The 22,452-nt window shown below is 38.3% G+C and overlaps 1 long non-coding RNA gene across 2 annotated transcripts in view; it reads right to left on the reverse strand.

The window, feature by feature from the left end:
- Window positions 1-935: 935 nt before the first annotated feature.
- LOC129513793 (uncharacterized) overlaps window positions 936-22,452 on the reverse strand; it is a 31,805-nt gene continuing 10,288 nt past the window's right edge. The window contains exons 2-5 of one of the 2 annotated variants that reach the window (XR_008665301.1): window positions 16,972-17,070; window positions 12,249-12,365; window positions 8,433-8,594; window positions 936-3,460 (exon numbers count right to left, since the gene is read on the reverse strand). This is a non-coding gene — a long non-coding RNA (uncharacterized LOC129513793). The remainder of the gene's footprint in view (window positions 3,461-8,432; window positions 8,595-12,248; window positions 12,366-16,971; window positions 17,071-22,452) is intronic. The other variant, XR_008665302.1, reaches the window with a different exon arrangement.

The following is a 22,452-nucleotide window of genomic DNA, read 5'->3' on the forward strand; positions in this document are numbered from 1 at the left end:
TATTCAATAAAACAGGAGTGATGGAAGCTGTAAGACAAAGAAACAACACTTTTGAAGTGCAAAAAGAAAATAAACTTTTTTTTTTTTTATTTATGATAGTCACAGAGAGAGAGAGAGAGAGAGAGGCAGAGACACAGGCAGAGGGAGAAGCAGGCTCCATGCACTGGGAGCCTGACATGGGATTCGATCCTGGGCCTCCAGGATCGCGCCCTGGGCCAAAGGCAGGCGCCAAACCACTGCGCCACCCTGGGATCCCCTGCAAAAAGAAAATAAATCTCTGGGATGCCTGAGTGGCTCAGTGGTTGGGCATCTGCCTTTAGCTCAGGACGTGATCCCTGTCTGGGGATTGGTTCCCCCCCATACCCCCTCATCAGACTCCCTGCAGGGGGCCTGGTTCTCCCTCAGCCTATGTCTCTGCTTCTCTGTCTCTCATGAGTAAATAAAATCTTTAAAAAAAAGAGAGAGAAGAAAAGAAATCTCAACCTAGAATTTTATTCCCAGAAGAAAGTAATGATCAAGAAAGTAAGTAAAATAAATGTATTTCAGACAAAAACTAAGAGAATTAAAGTGTGCTCATCCCGAAGGAAAATTATTTCAGGGAAATTAGGAAATGTAAAGAGGCATGAAGAACAAAAAAAACCCCAGATAAATATGTAAGTAAACTAAGTCAATACTGATTGCCGAAAAAAACAGTAATGTTTTGCGGGATTAAAAACATAAAATTAAAATATATGACAACAGGGGTAAATAAGTAGGAAGGGTGATAAATGGGATTTAAGTATTCTAAAGTCTTTGAATTGCTCAGGAAAACATGAAAATCCTAATTTGTCAAGTATACAAGGTATAATCTCTAGGATAACCACAAGAAGAAAAGTAAAAGAATATATGAGTAATAAATAAACAGAAAGCAAGAGGATTTTTTTTTAAAGATTTGATTTATTTATTCATGAGAGACACACACAGAGAGAGAGAGAGAGAGAGGCAGAGACACAGGCAGAGGGAGAAGCAGGCTCCATGTTAGGAGCCTGACGTGGGACTCCATCCTGGGTCTCCAGGATCAGGCCCTGAGCTGAAGGTGGCGCTAAACCGCTGAGCCACTGAGGCTGCCCAAAAGCAAGAGGATTTTTAAAAAATTTAAATTTTATATAAAGTACATTATGGTGTATATATTTGAAAATTACTAAATTACTTTTTCATTTATGATAAAATCTTTTTAAATAAATTTTTTAAAGATTTTTTTATTTTTAAGTAATCTCTACACCCAAGATGGGGCTCAAACTCAACCCTGAGATGAAGAGTCACACATTCTACTGAACCAGCCAAGTACTGCATTACTTTTTCACTTACGATGAAATCTCAGGATAAAGTTTCATTCATACATTTATTTGTTTTGACTGCTGTAAATTGTTATCCACTCTCTCACTGAAAGGCAGTTTTTGGATTATTTTGCTGAAGAGGGCTATAATGAAACTTCTTGTGCATTTCTCTTATTTTATATATTCTAACTTTCTTTTTCCACTTGAAAGAAGATTGCTGGGTCACAAAGTATTTTTTTTTCTCCAACTATGGAAGGTAATGCTAAAGCATTTTAATTTTTTTAATCTCACCAGCAACACGAAAAAGATTTTATGAGTCTACGTCTTATCCAACACTCGGTATTATCAGTCTTTTTTTTTTTTTAAAGATTTTATTTATTTATTCATGAAAGACATACAGAGAGAGAGAGAGAGACAGAGACACAGGCAGAGGGAGAAGCCCAGGCTCTCTGCAAGGAGCCTGACATGGGACTCAATCCTGGGTCTCCAGGATCACACATTGAGCTGAATGCAGCGCTGAACCACTGAGCCAACCAGGCTGCAGGTATTATCAGTCTTTTGAATTTTCGTCAATGAAATGGCTGTATCATTACGGTCTTCATTTGCATTTTCCTTCTCATCAGTAAGTCTGACCATCTCTTTGCATTTATTGGCTACATGAATTTCCTCTTCTGTGAAATACTTCTTCAGATTTCCTGCCCACTTTTTATTGGGTTGTTTGTAGTCTTCTTATTGATTTTTAGGAGTTCATTATATATTCTCAGTATTTGTCATTTATGTTTATTATGAATACCTCCTCAAGATTCTATCTTTTCACTTGTTTTTGATGAGTACAAATGCTTAATTTTAATAAGCCCTGCATAACTTTTTAGTTTTCTCTTAATTTGACAATGGTCTTTTCATAGATTTCCTTACTTCTTGATGGGCTTGTTGCTTATTTAATCCAAATCCTCCCCAAAGAGTTCAGGTTTTCTCTTGAGATACTCAAATTAGGCAATCCATCAATTTTGACTTCCTGAAGATGTCCTTCCTGGAAACTTGTGATGTGCTTCATCCTGGACATGTCACTTTCTAGGCACAGCTGTCACCTTGAGGTCTTCAATCAATCCATCCTACAGACTCTCCTCTGTTTCTTGGATCCTAGGTTTTACTCCTTGTTTTGGTGGGACACATTCCCCCGTTAGCTTCCTGAGAAGGGGTGCAAGGGAAATAGATTTTTGGAGATCTTCATTCTCCCCTCACACTTTGGATGGGAATGGAATTGAAATTAGAATGACTTTCCTTCAGAAGTTTGAAGACATTGTTACATTTCTTGCAGCTTCTGTTATATTTTGAAGATTTGGTGCCATTCTGATTCTTGATCTCTTTCCCTTTCCCCCTCTGGAGATTGTAGAATTTTTCTCTTTTTTCGCAGTGCTTTGAAACACCATGATAGGAGATAATGTGGGTCTATTTTAGACCACTGTGCTGGGTAAGTATGCCCAGTTCCAAGAAATTTTCTTGAATTACTTTCTATATTACTTTCCTTAATTTCCTGCCCTCTATTTTCTCTGTGTCCTCTTTCTGGAAACCCTATTATTTAGGTATTGAATTTTCTGGATTGGTTGTCTTATTTTCTTATTTTTTTCTCTTCTACTTCCTGACACATTTCCTAAATTCTACCTTCTGTATTGATCTTCTAGTTCATTCAAACTTCCTTTATATCTGCTATCTTCATTTCTAAATGCTTGTTTCTTTGTTCTTTAAGTTTCTTTTTTAAACATAATACCTTGTTTTTCTTTTATCAATGTAACAACTTCTCTTATTTTCTCAACATTCCACTCACTCACAGCAGAGGCTTTCCTTGTTCTTTTGGTATTCCCTGGCTGCTTGCTCAAACCAAAAGCTGTCCACCAGTAAGCAGATTACAAACTCTGTGCATGTATGTGTAGCTTGTTTACTGTAGTCTTCATTATAGGGCAATCTAGCTGGGCCTATTCCTTGGGAGACTCTCAATGTCAAGATCTTAGTTCTCTTCCTTGGGGACTTCCTGATGTCAGGATCTTAGTTCTTTTCTCTCCCCCAGAGAAGATTTCTATTTTTCTGTCAGCTGCATGTTGGTTGACAGCCAGCAGTCTGAGAGCTGAGAAGGTCAGGGGAAGTTGCTGTGCAAAGTGGGAAAGGAATAAAAGAATAATTGCTTCATTAACACACTGTCAGAGAAGCCTTAACCCCATATTCACCCTTGCCTTCCAGAGATACCTGTGTCTTAGGGGATTTTGCAATGTAAATTAAGTTTCTGTTCAGCTTTCCTTACTGCCAGTTTAGGATTGCTTTCTCTAGTCTGCTAAATCAGTAACTATATGCTTTCCAGGCTTCAAAATTTGGAGGCTGTTGTCTTCCTTTTCCTCTTTATTTTAGATTTGTGCCTTTAACTGGAAATCCAACTTAAGCTTTTAAAGGATTGTCAAATCAATTCAACAAGCATACACCGAGCACCTATCATGTGCCAAGTTCACAGATTCATCACAACATTAATGGATCCATGGGCTTAGGGCTGTTATTAAATGCTGAACTGGAATGATAGATGCTTGTCAAGTCTTTATTGTTCTCTTTGCATCCACTGGGCCACTTTCTCCAGCTCTGATGTCCTTGGTTTATTCTTTTATCTCTAGGGTACCATTAATTCCTTTTCTCATCCTCTATTGACTGGAAACATCTTTTCTCATCTGAAATTTCCTTTTAGATTTAAGCACATAACCTATATCTGAGTCTGTGTCTTCTTTCTACATAAAAATGTCTCCTTTACCAATCCAAAATAAATAGAGAGGATTTTAAACTCTGCCTAGTAAGAAAAATTACTTCTAATTTGTATTCAAGCTAAAAACACATCATCATCTTTCCCACTCTTATTGGGCAGTATCATGACTCTATGCCACAGATCTGGCAATAGTGATTCAGATTATTATAGTTAATCACTTTGCACATCAAAATGGATTATTATTTACTGTGGCTCACTACGTATTAGAAATTTTCATATGTCTTGGCACTATTGCTTTCTGGAAGCACAGTAGCTAAATTCCATCTCCACCAGTTATTAGCTACATGACTTTGTATGAATTTTCTGTGTGTGCACTTCATTTCCTCATGTGTAAAATGAGGAAGATAATGGCACCTCCCTAAATACTAACACCTTTTTTAGAGTGTTGATATACCATGTGTCCACTTAAAAATGTAATTCTTTTTAGTGTTATTAAGTATTTATTTATTGTCAATTATGTATTAGACAACATGGAGATTAAATGGAATAAAATGGACTCAGACGGCGGGAACAATTTCACAAGTAAATGAGAAGAGAAAGTAGGAAATGTTCAAGTTGGGATCCCTGGATGGCTCAGTGGTTTAGCACCTGCCTTCAGCCCAGGGGGTGATTCTGGGATCCTGGGATCAAGTCCCACATTAGGCTCCCTGCATGGAGCCTGCTTCTCCCTTTGCCTGTGTCTTTGCCTCTTTCTTTCTCTCTCTCATGAATAAATAAATAAAATTAAAAAAAAAAAAAAAGGAAATGTCCAAGTAATGGAGAAGTCTGGCACAGGCATCAAAGCCTAGGTGGGTTGAGGACGGCATCCAAAGGAGGTGTGGAGGGGGGCTGGGGAGAAGGTAGCAGCTGCAACCCATAGTACGGTGACAGAACCCAAGTGGGATGAAGAAGGCATTCATGTGGGGAAGGGGGCAAAACTGGCAAAGGAGATTGGTTACTACATAGAGGGGAGTTAATCAAATAAATAAATATAGTAAAGATAATAGGAGGCAGATTTTTCATTGTCAGAGAAGGGGGTTACAAAATATGGAAAAGATGAAAACTAAAATCGACTTTATGGCATTGGAATTATAATAATCAGTTACTGGAATAATCAATTACTGGAATTGAGGGTAATGATGTAAACTGTAATCTGTTCAGGAAATAATAGTTTACAACCTTCCAGAAAAGACAATCCCAAGCCCAGATGGCTTCAGGGTAAATTCTCATAAGCACTTAATGAAGAAATAATAATTCTACACAAACTACTCTAAAAAACAGAGGAGGAAATACTTCTAACTCATTCTATTAGGCCAGCAATACAATGACATCAAAAATCAAACAAAGATATTACTGTAAGAGAAACTTAAAAACTGGGAGGCCTGAGTGGTGCAGTTAGGCATCCAACTCTCAGTTTCAGCTGAGGTTGTGATCTTGGAGTAGTGAGATCACACCCCAAGTTGGGCTCTGTGCTCAGCCAGGAGTCTGCTTGAGATTCTCTCTCCCTCTCCCTCTGTCCCTCCTGCTTGTGCTTGCTCTCTCTCTCTCTGAGACCAACTTTAAAGAAAAAAGAGAGAAACTTAAAAACTGATATCCCTTATGAACTTAGAAACAAAAATTCTAAATAAAAAATTCTAGCAAATCAAGTCTTAAATTAAAAGGATATTAAAGGGATAGTATTAAAGTTTTTTTTAATTTATTTATTTATGATAGTCACAGAGAGAGAGAGAGAGAGGCAGAGACACAGGCAGAGGGAGAAGCAGGCTCCATGCACCGGGAGCCCGACGTGGGATTCGATCCCGGGTCTCCAGGATCGCACCCTGGGCCAAAGGCAGGCGCCAAACCGCTGCGCCACCCAGGGATCCCCAAAGGGATAGTATTAAAAGGATATTTTAATATTAAAAGGATAGTACATCATAATCAAGTGGGATTTATCTCAGAAATGTAGGGTTGGCTTAACATCATAAAACCTATCACTGGAATTCATTATGTTAACAAACTCATAAAAGAAAACCATAATCATCTCAACAGATGCAGAAAAAACAGTTGACAAAATCCAACTGAGACTCTGCTACCACCTTGTCAAGGGAAGCCTCTGTTGAGAATCAGTTTTAGAGGGAGTAAAATATAGATAACTGTGTTCTGTTTTTGAGGATATGCAAAAGTAGACTCATACTTATTCTTGTTACACACTGCTGGTGTATGTTCTAACTTTCAATTATCTCTAACCTAAATACATTACGCTATAGTTTAACTCAATATTTCTCAAACTCTGTTCCGTAAAACCTTAGCATCCTTTGAAATATAAGGCTCTTCCTGTACTCTCAAAATTTACATTAACATATTAAAAGTTCTAACTCCAGGGAAGAAACCATATCCAAGATTTTTTTTCATGTGAATTTCGATCATTGCTTTTCTATCAGTAAATTATTCTATATTTGCTGCTAAAAGCATTTTATTCTGACCCACTCATCCATTCTTGCTTATATACTGTGTAATTATTCACAGAGGCTGGAAATCTGCTATAACCATAGCAGTCTGGAACAACTTCACAAAAGGGCAGATGTTCCTGACTTTGACCTGTGGCTGGAAAGTCTCCTTTAAATTCCTTTAAATACCACTTTTATTATTGCATTCCTCTACTCACAGACCTCCCTACACATGCTATACCACCACAACTCTGTAACACCAACACAGACACTGGCAACTTTTCTTAACAACTTTCCTAATTCTTTGATTTTAGAATCTTTTAATTTCATAAAATGAAATCTTACATTTGTTTTATCCCAGACGAATAAAAACAGTAAATTGTCAAAAAAATTTTGACATCACAAAGATATCAATTAAAGCCATTTTCACTTGACTCATAGGAGCACTTTAACAAAGCTTGTGCTCACATACCAGGAGAAAGCCAAGTAGTAAAAATAAAATTTTTACTCGTGTTTGCTAGCTGCTATGGTCTGAATGGTTGTATCTCCCAAATTTTGTATTTTGAAATCTTAACCCCTAAGAAGATGGTATTGGGAAGTAAGGCCTTTGGAAGGTGAGCAGGTCATGAGAGTAGAACCATATGAATGGGATTAGTGCCCTAGAGAGACCCACCTTTCTTTCTTTCTTTCTTTCTTTCTTTCTTTCTTTCTTTCTTTCTTTCTTTCTTTCTTTTTTTAAATATTTTATTTATTTATTCATGAGAGACACACACAGAGAGAAAGAGAGAGGCAGAGACACAGGCAGAGGGAGAAGCAGGCTCCATGCAGGGAGCCCGACGTGGGACTGGATCCTGGGTCTCCAGGATCATGCCCTGGGCTGAAGGCGGCGCTAAACCGCTGAGCCACCTGGGCTGCCCGAGACCCACCTTTCTGCCACGAGAGGTGATAGCAAAAAGAAAACTGTTTATGAATGAGGAAGGAGTCCCTCACCAGACAATGAATCTGCCAGAGCCTTGATCTTGGACTTCCCAGCCTCCAGAACTGTGAGGAGTAAATCTCTGCTGTTTATACACCTTGTTTATGATATTTCATTATAAGTAACCTGGACAGACTAAGATACTAACACACTGTTTTTTTCCATACGCATGGAAAACACATTAAAGGGAACTGTGTCCTGTGAGAGGTGAATCTATAAAAAATCTGGGCATCAAGTCATAAACCTACCACAGAAAAACAAAATAAAACAGGAAACTCAGCAGAGCATTTTCCTTTTGTGCGCCCAGGGGATTGGTGACTTATTCTTTGTGCAAAGTACTGCACATCTTGGAAGTAAATAGTTTAAATAAGGTAGTAATATATTTAAGAGCGCCTTTTGAAGTTACAATCCCTAAGGAAGACAAAAGAATCTTTTCATTGCAAGAAAGAATTCAAACACATCTGTTGTAGCAAAGAAGAAAAATGAATTGTGGTGTGATTGGATGCTGAATTCACAAGCAGCAGTGTTTTCTCCCCGCCTGAACCTGGATAAGTAATTTTTAAATTAAACTGCCTTTTCCTCACCACTTAGAATAGTTCTTGGATGAGTTATAAAGTGTTCGTGCTAACTGCATTAGACCAATGGTCATTTCCTATAAACAGGAACAAGACTTCAGCTAACCAAGAATAGTGTGACAAACATTTTGACTCTTCCGCTGAAGCTTTAGAATGAAACCCATAAAAACAGGAAGATACTGAAATCAATCTACCATAATCTGACCTTACTGGTGAAATCAGGACAAGCCCTAAAAGACATGCTCTGAAACATAGGACTATCACAAGTGATTCAGTTGCATCATACTGTACTGTCTATTTTGTCTTCCATTTCGAAAGGCAAACAAAGGAACCATATTATCATTTTTAAAAAATTACCTCAGGGGATTCCTGGGTGGCTCAGTGGTTTGGCACCTGCCTTTGGCCCAGGGCGCGATCCTGGAGTCCCGGGATCGAGTCCCGCGTCGGGCTCCCGTCATGGAGCCTTCTTCTCCCTCCTCCTGTGTCTCTGCCTCTCTCTCTCTCTCACTCTCTTTATGTCTATCATGAATGAATGAATAAATAAATAAATCTTTAAAAAAATTACCTCAGAAGTACACTAATATTAGTTGTACTGAGGACAAGTGAAGAATATAGTAGGAAAAACTATGGAGAAAGCACATTATTGCACTGACTCATCCAAACTATTATTTTATGTTTCAGGAAAAAGGCTTTCAAAACAGAAGCAGTTTTAAGTAAAACCAACCTACTCCTGCATCCTTTTTAGGGGCCTGTACCTTGCAAATTATACCTATTTATACAAATAATTTTACTCCAAACACTACTTACTGAGGAAATACATATTTAGTGGGGACTTAACACCTTTTTAGCAGTGCCATGGTCTTCGTGAAGAACATAGAAGAAAGTAAGATACATTCTCTGTTCTGTTTCACCCTATTAATTTTATTATTTATTTATTTATTTTAAAGATTTTATTTATTTATTCATGATAGAGAGAGAGGGAGAGACACAGGCAGAGGGAGAAGAAGGCTCCATGCAGGGAGCCCAATGTGGGACTCGATCCTGGGACTCCAGGATCATGACCTGGGCTGAAGGCAGGCGCCAAACCACTGAGCCACCCAGGGATCTCCACCATGTTAATTTTAGAATCCTAGAAATAATACTAGAGGTTGTTTAAAAGCTAAAATGTTTTATTTTCTCGATGAAACATGCTTGCAGATATGAATCTTAAACAAAGGTAAAATCCTGGATACTTTATTTTTTATTTACCTGGATGGAAGTCGCCATCACTTTGTCTAGACAGTACCTACCACCCTAAAATAACCAAAAGAGTGTTTTTTTTCCTTCATTAAATTACTGGCTCATTAAATTGCATTCAGAAAAAGGTAGTTTAGTTGTCCACTGTCACATCATTAATAGTTACTAACTAGGACTATATCCAACAGAAATACACGTCCTATGTGCACCAAAAGATAGCCTAAGAATAGTTATATCAACACTATCTGTAGTAGGTACAAAGTGCAGACAATCCAGACATCCAACACAACAGAAGAGATAAATAAACTGTGGTATGTTTACATAACAGAATACTACAAAGCAATGAAAATTAACAAACTGTAGCTACATTCAACCACATGGATAACAAATGGAAGAAGCACCAATGGAAGTATGACTCCATTTATAAAAAGTTGCTAAACATACACTAAACTATTTAGATGTATCTAGTGCATACAGCTGCACACTCAAGTGGTAAGACTATATAGAAAAGCAAGGAAATGATTACCTAAAAAGTAAAGCTAGAGCTTTCTCAGAAGAGACAGGACAAGTATGGGGAGAAGGTTGTGACTACCAAGGGACCCACCCACAAGACCTTTAACATGCTAGTCAAATTCTTCCACCTTTTTTTTTTTTTAAACTCGTGGGTAGCAGTTGCAAGGGATGTTTATTCGTACAACCATTTATAAATTGTAGATGTCACGTTACCATTTTAAAAATAAGAATATTATACTTCATGGGGCACTTGGGTGGCTCAGTCGGTTAAGCCTCTGTCTTTGGCTCAGATCATGATTGAGTCCCACATTGGGCTCCCTGCTCAGTGGGGAGCCTGATTCTCCCTCTCCATCTCCCTCTGCCCCCCACTTGTGCTTGCTCTCTCTCTAGTGCTCTCTCACAAATGAATAAATAAAATCTTAAAAAAAATAAATAAAACTTATGGGATCCCTGGGTGGCTCAGCGGTTTAGCACCTGCCTTTGGCCCAGGGTGTGATCCTGGAGTCCTGGGATCGAGTCCCACATCAGGCTCCCTGCATGGAGCCTGCTTCTCCCTCTGCCTGTGTTTCTGCTTCTCTTTCTCTCTCTGTGTGTCTCTCATGAATAAATAAATAAAATCTTTAAAAAAAGATAAATAAAACTTTAAAAAAACCCATGGAGTACTATCCTAAATATTAAATACATACAACATATGCATATATGTGCGTGTATAATACACACACTAAAGCCTATTGGTATCAAGGGGAAAAAAGCACAGTGATTCTATATGAGAATTCTCATGTTTCCATCCTCTTCTGCTGAGCAAGTATTAAAAGAGCAAATGAACTTAGAAAATGAAAGAGACAGGGTTGAGAAGTACAGTAAAGAATACTATTCCCTATCATGAATGTTATTTGAGAATGTGAAAGACTTATGTGGCTTTTTTGGCTGATGGTGGAATTGCATGTATATATTCTTAGTCTCTCCTTTGTTGATATAACTTGCTGATACAACTATGCAGAAGCAGTACCTGAGAAAAAATGAGCACCATTCTGTCCTGATAGCTCTGACAACAGAAGCAGCTGTATTTTGATCTTACACCTAATGGTCTACTCCTAATTTTCCTGCTTCCACTAGTAATGTTGATTCTAATCTTAGAAAGTCTGCTTCTTTGAAAAACAAAAACAAAAAAACCCACACTGAACGAACTCAGCCATGTCTGCCTATAAGTTATTTGACCTGAGCTTGGCCCAAATCAAACTATTTTTCCATCATGTTCCTGAATTAGTTGAGCAATAGGTTGTTGTGCCTTTTCATCTGGCCTGGAGAAAACTTACAACATCTAAATACTGATGATATGATGATATCCTCAAAGCACTGATCCCAACATAAATCTTGGTTAACAGACTGACATTCTCAAATTCTGATACATCACACAAGAAAGAAAATGGGTTGATCAACTGCCCACCTCTATGCTACAGATGAATTTCCTAAAAGGAACACAGAACAACAAATAGGGCAAGTTTATTCTTCCATTTGTGATCATTATTTTTCTGTACCTCTTGGGTAGGTCAAAACTAGTTTTATATTTAAGAATACATGAATCTGATCTGTGCTCTTAGAAGTTAAATTACATTTTTCAAAGTCAAGACCACCAAGTAATGTTGTGGTAGAAACAATGTAGAGTGCAATACATGTCACTGTTGATCTACCTAAGGTTTATCCACAGCATAGCTTTCTTCAAGCAAACAGTGAAACAAAGCTTGGTAAAATAACCAACAAAACTGTTTAAGTCACATGTGGTCAACAATCTGTCTATTTAATCTAACACTCAGAATCAGTGCCTTAAAGGCAAAATAATTATTTGTCTCTCTTTCTCCTGGCAAAGAAAAACACGGAAGGAAAATGGGCATCTCTTTTTTGCCTAGTGCTTTATTTCCTCCTGAGTTAATACTTCCTTTTGTATGAGGCATAAATTCTGCAAGGAGGAAAGGATAAAGAGCGATAAAAGCAATCTTGTAATGAAGTTGCATTATTCTATCTAAATAGTATCTACATTATAGCCCATTACATGGCTCAAAAATAGTATGAGTCTAAGCATATCTCCCCAAATACAACTAAATACTATAAGAACATGATATAACAGAGTTATAGACCATAACTCCTGTTCCCCAACATCACTATTATGATAGAATTAGAGTTCCCCAAAACCACTCACATTCAAATATAAATTCTAAAGACTTATTGCAAAACCAAATCTCATTGCGTTGCAATTCACTAACACTTGTCTTATGTAATACCATGTTGTCCTCATTTACAATGAAATAAAAACTGATAGTACAGAATATAACTTTTTTGTGATATAGGAGAAAATATGTTCTAGGACAAAATGTAAACTTCATATATCGAGAAAGCATTTTAACAGAGGAGGGATAAAAATATTACCTTATATTTGTGAGTAACGAGAATTCAAATTCAGGCCTTCCGATCTCATGGCTGGTGTGCTTTCAATACAACACAGGTGTCCTTGGCTTCCTTAATAATGACTTATCCAAAATCTCCCTATTAAAAAAAAATGATTTTAGAAAGTAACTGCAACAGTTCCGTCTTTTGTTTTTAATGACACACACATGTTCTCATTTATTTCTACCACCTCTCCCAAACGATTCTTTATAGAAAAATCTGAGGGGGTGCTGGATGGCTCAGTAGGTTAAGCATCTGACTTCTGATTTCGGTTCAAGTCATAATCTCAGGGTTGTGAGATGGAGTCCTATGTTGGGCTCCGTGCTGGGCATGAAGCCTGCTTAAGATTCTCTCTTTCTCTCCCTCTGTCCCCCTCTGTCCCTTCCCCCACCTCTCTCTCCCATGCTGTCTAAAAAAATAAAAATAAAATCTAAGGGGAAAAACCATGCATTTTCTTTTTTAAAAAAATTATTTATTTGACACAGAGGGAGGCAGGGAGAGATACAGAGAGTGAGTGCACAAGCAGAGGGAGCAGAAGAAGAAAGAAGAGGGAAAACCAGCTCCCCACTGAGCAGGGAGCCTGATATGGGGCTTGATCCCAGGATTCTGGGATCATGACCTGAGCTAAAGGCAGACCTCAAATCATGCATTTTCTAAGCAAACTTTTCACCTGAAGATTTCCCCGTGGCATATGAGAAATTATTTTTATTTTTATTTTTTAAAGATTTTATTTATTTATTCATGAGAAACACAGAGAGGAGAGAGAGGAAGAGACACAGGCAGAGGGAGAAGCAGGCTCCATGCAGGGAGCCTCATGCGGGACTCGATCCCAGGACTCCAGGATCACGCCCTGAGCCGAAGGCAGCGCTAAACTGCTGAGCCACCTGGGCTGCCCGGCATATGAGAAATTAGAAGATAACAGCCATATGCCTTCTTTTCCCACTGCACAGCAGCAGTCAGTGACCAAGCAGCAAGATAACAAAAGCAAGAATAGGATCTAGAGACTGCAGATAATATTACAGACGATTTTAATTGAACACTAGACCAGAAATTAAGTATAAACGGTTTCTACATCAAATATGGTTTAAAATTAATTAAATACTTACAGCAAGAAGCTTACTTGTTAATTCATTAAAGTCAAGATCACACTTATTCAGATAATTTCAACCATCCAGCAGCTTCAATTGCCATTTTATTTCCTTTAATTAATCTCTCTCAAGATACATATAGGCATACAGCATAATCATTATTTTATTGGGTTACGATATTACTTTAAAATTTTATAGGCCAGCATGGTGATTTTTGTACAATTGCTGGAGTTCTGAGTTTTTATAAAGAGTGTCAACCATGTAAATTCACCACTGATGAGTAAACAGTTGTTGCTATATTTAAAATTAAACTTCTCTTAGTTTTTGGACAGCCAGTGATTGCTTATACAAATAAGTAATGTGCTGTGTGTACACAGAAAATAAAATTTTAAATGCTTATCTTTATGTCAAACTCTGTCTCTTTAAGCAAGGAAAATAGATAATAATCAATGCATCCTAACTCCACGTTATACATTTTACAGTTGATTAACTCAAAGAAGAAACTGTAAAGCATTCACCTAAAGCATGAAAAAATGCCACCCTGACAGACCAGAGTTTCATTAAACTAAGTGCCTAAGAAACTGTGTCTGAAAATGGAATAGAGAAATCTGACACACAAAACTCATGTTATTAGGAAACATTACAACAAATAAAAATAACTTTAAAAAATTGCAATCAGCTATTTCATAACCATCTGTGGTTTTTGATTAGTTGATTGTTGCCTTTCAATGATTGGCTTCCTTCTCATTCAGTGCCTCTGCTTAAGTTCAAAGTTGACAATACTGATCGAGAACTTGGTCAGCAGAGAATCTCTCACCAACAGCTAGGAGACGAGTCTAAGGAGAAGAAGCCACAGCTGTGTTTTCTTGCAATCATGTGGAAACAGACTTGTCTAGATTAGTGATTTCCAAGTTTGTCTGTACATTGGAGTCACTTGAGGAGTCAAGACACCACTGGTGCCTGTATACCATTGCTAAAAAGTGTTATTTATCTGTGGCCTGGACTTTGGAATTTTATTTTATTTTTTAATTTTAAATTTTTTTGGAATTTTATTTTATTTATATACATATTTTAAGATTTTATTTATTCATTCATGAGAGACACAGAGAGAGACATAGACAGAGGGAAAAGCAGGCTCCCTGAAGGGAGCCCAATGCAGGACTCAATCCTGGGATGGGGATCATGCCCTGAGCCAAAGGCAGATGCTCAACCACTGAGCCACCCAGGCATCCCTGGACTTTGGAATTTTAAAGAGATCTCTAGGTGGTGATTCTAACATGTAGACAAATTTGGACAGAAAAAAATGGTCTATAGCCTTTTATATTTCTTTTTTTTTTAAGATTTTATTTATTTATTCATGAGAAACACAGAGAGGGGAGAAAGAGAGGCAGAGACACAGGCAGAGGGAGAAGCAGGCTCCATGCAGGGAGCCCGATGTGGGACTTGATCCTAAGTCTCCAGGATCACGCCCTGAGCTGAAGGCGGCACTAAATCGCTGAGCCACCTGGGCTGCCCTCCTTTTATATTTCTATCTTAAAATTTTTTGACTCATTAGGTTCACGTCTTTTTTAGGATCCTTTCTTTATTAGTCTTATGCCATTTTGAGAAATCTACCAAAGCACAGCTTGTTCTGGAATATTGTCAAAAGGAGAATAAAAGGAAGCGTAAGAGCATGAATAAGCTAAGTTTTATAAAATCCTTCTTCACGACAATAATTACTAGTGTATTGTTTTTTTCAAATCCAAGCCCTAAAAACTTTGTTTGCCATCCTCAAACCAGACAGAAGAATTACAGAACACTGCCTACCATAATCTGGGGTTTAAGTCACACTCTGGATTTGTATGACCTATTCCAGCTTTCTACTTTATCAGATGGAGCACGAGCAGCTGCTAGAACAAGGAAGAGGAATAAGGAATTGGGTCTTACACATGAATAAACCTGTGGAGATACTAAGTTCATTAATGTTCTTGTTGGCAGGAATCAGAATGGCTTAGAGGCAGCCAAGTTGAATTATAGGTTTGATTTACTTAAGAGATACATGTTATGTGGGCATCAGCAAATTTTTTTTTTTTTGAACCAGCCTCAAGGCAGGCTTGAGATGAGACAAAAGTGCAACCCTTCCTTTCAGAGTAAGTAAGATTCAGTAGTATTTCCCTGTGGCTTCTCTGCCTCCTGTGGGGGTATATGAGCTGTCTAGACTAGAGAAGAAAGATAATAGCTTTAAAAGTTCAAAAGTGTCAGTTTATCACTAGCAAACGGGCATAACTAGATATTTCTGCTCCTAAAAAAAAAAAAAAGTACCCACAACACATGAGTAGATTGAAACTGGAAAGCACGTATCACAATGTCAGGTATTCCAAATAACATGTAACTTCATTCTGATATGCGGGGTTAACATGCTTTGAGGTACTGAGCCACATACATTACTCTTTTGAACAAATGACCAATATGGTCAACTAATATTTGACAAGGAGCCAAGAGTACTCAACAGAGAAAAGACAGCTTGCTTAGAAAATGCATGATTTTTCTCTTCAATAAATGATGCTGGGATAATTGGATGTTTACATGTAAGTGAACAAAACTGGACCTGTATCTTACACCGCTCACAAAAATTAACTTAGAATGGATTAAAAACTTAAATGTGAGACCCAGAGCAGGGGCAGCTAGGAAACTAGTTGAAACTCCTAGAAAAAAACATAGGAATAAAGTATTTTGACATGGGTTTTAGTAATGATTTTTTGGATATGACACCTAAAGCACGAGCAACAAAATAAAAACAAGTGGGACTACATCAAATCAAAAAGCTTCTGCACAAATAAACTATCAATAAAGTGAAGAGACAGAATGGGAAAAAAATATTTGCAAAACATCTAGTTGCTAATGGGTTAATAGCCCCCAAAACTCATACAACTCAATAGCAAAAAGACCCCCAATAAACAATTAAAACATGGGCAAAAGACCTGAATAGACTTTTCACTGAAGGAGATATACAAACGGCCAACAGGTACATGAAGAGATGCTCAACATTACTACTCATCAAGGAAATGCAAATTAAAACTACACTGAGATAGCACCTCATGCCTTTTGAGAATGTCCATCATCAGAAAATAAAAAGATAACAGGGACACCTGGGTGGCTCAGTTGGTTAAGCATCTGCCTTCAGCTCAGATCATGATCCCAGAGTCCTGGGATCAAGCCCAGCATTGGGCGCCCTGCATTGGGCTCCCTGCTCAGCAGGTAGTCTGCTTTTTCTCTCTCTCACTTGCTCAACTCCCTCTCTCAAATACATTTTTTTTTTAAAGAGAGAGATAACAAAACTTGGCATGTTTGTGAAAAAAAGGGAACCCATGTGCACTGTTGGTGGATTCTTAGTTGTTACAGCCTTGATGGAAAATATGTAGGATTAAAATTAGAACTACAACATCTGTCAGTTCCACTTGAGAATATATTCAAAAGAAACAAAAACACTAACTCAAAAAGATATTCATAGCAGTGTTATTTACAACAGCCAAGAATTGGGAACAACCTAAATGTCCATCAGTGGATGAGTGGATAAAGAAGTTGTGGTATATACATACAACAGAATATTATTCAGCCATAAAAAATGGAAATCCTACCATTTTTGCGACAACACCGACAGACCTTGAATGCATCATGGTAAGTGAAATAAGTCAGAGAAAGACAAATGCTATAGGAGTTCAACTTGTAGGTGGAACCTAAAAAATAAAAACAAAACAAAACATGGAAAGAGAGATCAGATTTGTGCTTATCAGATGCAGTGGGTAGGAGGAGGGGAAAGTGGAGGAAGGTGGTCAAGATGTACAAACTTCCAGTTATAAGATAAATAAGTACTAGGGATGTACAGCATGATGGCTGTGGCTAACACTGCTGTATGAAAAATAAAGCAGTTGTTGAGAGAAAATCCCGTGAGTTTTCATCACAAGAGGAAAATTTTATATTTATTTATTTATTTATTTATTTATTTATTTATTTTTTACAAGAGGAAAACTTTAATTTTTCCTTTCTTTTCTTTATCTATAAAAGATGGGTTACCTGGACCTATTGTGGTAATCATTTCACAAAATATGTATATCAAACCATCCTGCTATCAGCCTCAAACTTACGCAGTGATATATATCAATCATTTTTCAATAAAACTGTGAAAAAATAACCATATCATAATGAGGATGGGACATATCACCATCCAAATCCTTTCCACTTCAGGATATAATGCAATCTGATGTCAATTCAAAATTCTAATAATTGGGTGAACCACAGCACTCCTAACTTAAGTGGGAAGAGGGGCAAAGGCACATAGGAGAGGAGTGTGCTGTGAGGGAACTGTAGTTAGTGGACACAGATGGTGAAAAACAGCTTATGCAGGCCAATTTTAAAGGTTTCTTTAGTGAAATAGAAAACTTTCTAAAAGTCAACATAGCTAATTCTCAAGATCATTTCTGTCTTCGTGAGAGCAGACTGCATCAAAACACATGAAGACAAAACAGAAGCTATGTTCTCGATTATTTCCAAATACACGAAATAATCCCCAAGATGTGTTCTTTTGGCAAGTGACATGGCAATTTCGTTTTCATTTCTAGTGCCAACTGCAACCAGTTGTTTCTTCTGAAGCTTCCAACTGAGGTCTAACACTGTTCATTTCCTTCTGTCTTCTGCTTCTGCTTCCCCCATATCTGTTGCCAAAGTTACAGTCTACCACCCACACAATTGCCAGGCCAGAACCCAGGAGTCGTCATGGGCTCCTCCCTTTGCATTTCTGTGCATGCTCCCCCCAGTCTTACACATTATATATTCTGGTTAGCAAATTAATCCTCCCTTCTCCCCTCCATCCCATCCACCACCATTGCAGGTCACATCATCATCCTAACTGGTCTCCATAACCCTAATTTTGTGGTCTGTCAACACTCTCCCTACTCTTCCGGATCTTTCCAGCCCTATTACTCAAATATGAACACACCACCACCCTTATTCTGTAAAAACTGTTCTTTTACTCTGGTACTCCTTTGCCTGCAATGTTTATCTCTCCACGTTCTTATTCTAGATAGTCTTTTACATTTAGCTTCAGAATAACATTTTCTTTTTCAAACCTTTTCTGACTATCAGGCTGTGTTGGTGTTTCCTCTTCTATGTTTATACCACCTTGTACTTAACTTTATTGGAATATTTGCCACGTTGTTGTCATGGTTTGTTTACATGTTTGTCTTCTCTTCTGACCTATGAATGAAAAGTGAGCTCCACTTCCCATTCAGTGTTACAGTTTCTTATATCTGGTACTCAAAGGGAGTTTATTAAACCAATTTACGCTGAAATCAGTGATTCTTCATCTACTCACTGGAATTACCTAGGGAACTTTTAAGAATATGGAGGCCTGGATCCACCCAGACCAATTCAAATTGAATCTGGGGGGTGAAGCCCAGGCACTCGTTGTTTTTAAAACTTTACTAGGTAGGGGATCCCTGGGTGGCTCAGCGGTTTAGCGCCTGCCTTTGGCCCAGGGCATGATCCTGGAGTCCCGAGATTGAGTTCCGCATGAGGCTCCCTGCATGGAGCCTGCTTCTCCCTCTGCCTGTGTCTCTGCCTCCCTCTCTCTCTCTCATGAATAAATAAATCTTAAAGATTTTATTTATTCATGAGACACACACACACACACACACACACACACACACACACACACAGAGGCAGAGGGAGAAGCAGGCTCCATGCAAGGACCCCGATGCGGGACTTGATCCCGGGTCTCCAGGATCACACCCCGGGCTGCAGGTGGCACTAAACTTTGTGCCACCGGGGCTGCCCTAAATAAATAAATCTTAAAAAAAAATTTTACTAGGTAAAGCTATACCAAGAAACACAAAGCTTGAGGGGCTTTTGTGATTTAATTTTTACACTGTATTAGTTACCCCTGGCTGAGTAACAAATGATCCCAACACTTAGCGACTAAAACAACCAACATTTATTATCACACACTTTCTCGTGGTCAGGAATCTGGCAGTGGGCTGAGGGCTTCTCACAAGGCTGCTTTCACAGGGTCAGCCGGACTGTCATCATCAAGGCTTGACAGAGAGGAAGAGCTTGCAGCCAAGCTCATGCACATAGTTATGGTAAGATTCAGTTCTTCACTCATTGTAGGGTAGAAGCCCGCTCCAATTCTCCTGCCTCTCCATATGGTAGCTCACAACATGGCAACTGGCTTCCATTAAAGTGAGCAAGTGAGAGAGCAAGATAGGGTGAGCCAGACAAAAGCCAGAATCTTTCTGTAATCTAACCTAGAAGTCACATCTTATCACTTTTACCTTGTTCTATTAATCAAAAGTATGCTATTAGATCTAGCTAAACTAAATGAGAGGGAATAAAACAAGGGTATGGGTAACAGCAAGTGGGTATCACTGGGAGACATCTTTAAAGCTGCCTACTACAGATGTTTAGTGATACTTGACTTTAAAATTAACCCACTTTAAAGGAATCTCAATCAGATTGTCTTAACATTTTGGAGAAGGCATATCATTGATTTCTTTGTAAAACCAATTGAACCTGCTTTGACAGAGATGAACCAAAAGCAAACTGAAAGGTGTACTTTATAATAAATTTATATTTTTTGTTTCATTATCTAAGTATAGATGCATTAAATTAAAGCCATTTACACAAAATAATGTCAAGGTGAGTCAGCTTGCATAACTCCAGCCTTCCCATGGCCTTATGAATTTGGCCAGTGTGCTTTTCAAAGATGAAAAAGTGCCCCTTTCTTTTCCCAAACATTGCACCAGTTATTCAAGTTTACAAAAAAACAGGCCACTTTTAAGGATTTTTTAAAAAAGATTTTATTTATTTATCTGACAGAAAGAGAGAGAGAGCACAAGGACGGGGAGCAGGAGGGAGAGAAGCAGGTTCCCTGCTGAGCAGGGACGCCCCTCACACTGCCCCCTGCCCCGCCCCCCATGCAGGCTCAATCCCAGGACCCAATCATGACCTGAGCGGAAGGCAGACACTTAACCAATTGAGACACCCAGGTGCCTCTACTTTAAGGATTTAACATATAATTTCTCTTTGGTGAAGGACAGTCAACAGCAAATCTAAAGGCAAAAAACCAAGCAAAAGAGACAAATTTATGTATTGACCACGTTAAGGTGAAGAGACTAATCAACTTTAAGTTTACCTCTCATTTTAGAGGAAAAAGCCAATGCACTGCACAACACTAAACACTGATCTTAATAACCAAAATTTAAGACTTCCTCAAAGATACTAGCAATACAAAAGGATCCATTTATCTTTGGACTGTTTACCATTCAATGCTAAGGTGGAAAGCTGAAGTTGCTTGATGATATTTACCAAAACTACAGAAGTAGTAAAAGCAAAAAGAAATTGATGTTAAAGCACAAATGGCTTGCACACTTGATGTCTGAGACTGACAGCACATTTACACAAAATCTTAAGCTCTTAGTAAGAGCTTATATTCCAATTACAAAATGTCATTTCTGCCAAATCAATCAGGTTTTTGTGTAGAAAGTGCTAGCCTCCAGATTAAGAGTACTGCACTTAATAACACCCTTTTCCTTCTATCATTTCCTAAAAAATTTTTTTTTAAAGATTTTATTTATTTATGCATGAGAGACATCCAAACAGAGACACAGGCAGAGGGAGAAGCAGACTCCATGCAGGGAACCCAACGTGGGACTCGATCCTGGGACTCCAGGATCACGCCCTGGGCTGAAGGCGGCGCTAAACAGCTGAGCCCCCTAAAAATAGTTCTTAAAAATACTAGTAGGTCATAAAACTGGATGCAATTTTTTAAAGGATATATGTTAATACAAGGTTATAAAAGAGGTCACTGAGAAATTGTGCTTTATGTATGGGCAGAAAAGGCCTAACAATCTACTGTAGTTTGCTTTTATTTATTTATTTATTTATTTTTTTTATGATAGACACAGAGAGAGAGAGGCAGAGACACAAGCAGGCTCCATGCACCGGGAGCCCGACGTGGGATTCGATCCCGGGTCTCCAGGATCGTGCCCTGGGCCAAAGGCAGGCGCCAAACCGCTGCGCCACCCAGGGATCCCTGTAGTTTGCTTTTAAAAAAAGATTAAACTGCACCATCAAGGGAGATCCTTTCCTTCAGCTAAGGTGCCAGTTCTTAGTGCGATGATTATACTTGCCAAGACCTGGTGGTTAATGCCATGATCAGCTACTATTACCCATCATAACAATTTCTGTCTCACCTATTGTGTTACAGTCAATATGAAGTTTGAAGCTACTACCCTGGACTGTAGCTCTAGGGCCCTTTAACAACCCCCTGGGCCATCCACGTTTCCTGGCCTATACACACTTACTTGGGGCTTTAGCTTGAATTTAACCTTACTTAAGAGATGACTTTCAGCTGCCAAACTGAGGGCTGGAAATGGATGGGTCACCTAAAAATTTATACATCTTCTTTTCAAAATACAATGAATTTAGCAATTCTCAAACTACCTTCCATGTATTTCAGCCTTGAGCAAATTAATAAACATATTAACGATAATGGCAGCCAGGATTCTTTTGTCAAGGGAATTACAAATAAGGAAAAGGGAAAGAATAGAAAGTAGTGACAGACTGCAACTGAAGGTATCAAAATAAACTCATGGCTTTTAATAGGTAAAAATATACAAATCTGTATATGTGTCTCTGCTGAGAGGGACAATGAAACACTAGCAGTATGAGCAAACCTAGCACTCAGATCTTGGGTTCCTGTATATCACTGTCCATGAAAAGAAAGCAGGGCTCCTTAATGAAATGGCTGATTCCAGGGCCAGGGCAGGGAAACTACAAGATGAACCTGGAATATGATTGTACCAAAAAATAAGAAAGGGCTCAAATTATGTTAAGTACATGACACATCTGAGACTTCTGACATACACAGGGAACATTCTGGGACTCCACTGGTCAAATACAAGGCAATTAGAACATCAAAATAAGTAGTAATAGTAATGGATTTAATCTGTTAGCTAAGACTCCATCTGTTAAAAATAAATTAACAGTTAAAACACTTGCTTTTATTACGATGGCAACTAATAAATATAGATGGATTGATGGATTTAGAAAATCATTTACTC

Source organism: Nyctereutes procyonoides, unplaced genomic scaffold, assembly GCF_905146905.1.
Source record: "Nyctereutes procyonoides isolate TBG_1078 unplaced genomic scaffold, NYPRO_anot_genome, whole genome shotgun sequence".
NCBI classification, from domain to species: domain Eukaryota; kingdom Metazoa; phylum Chordata; class Mammalia; order Carnivora; family Canidae; genus Nyctereutes; species Nyctereutes procyonoides.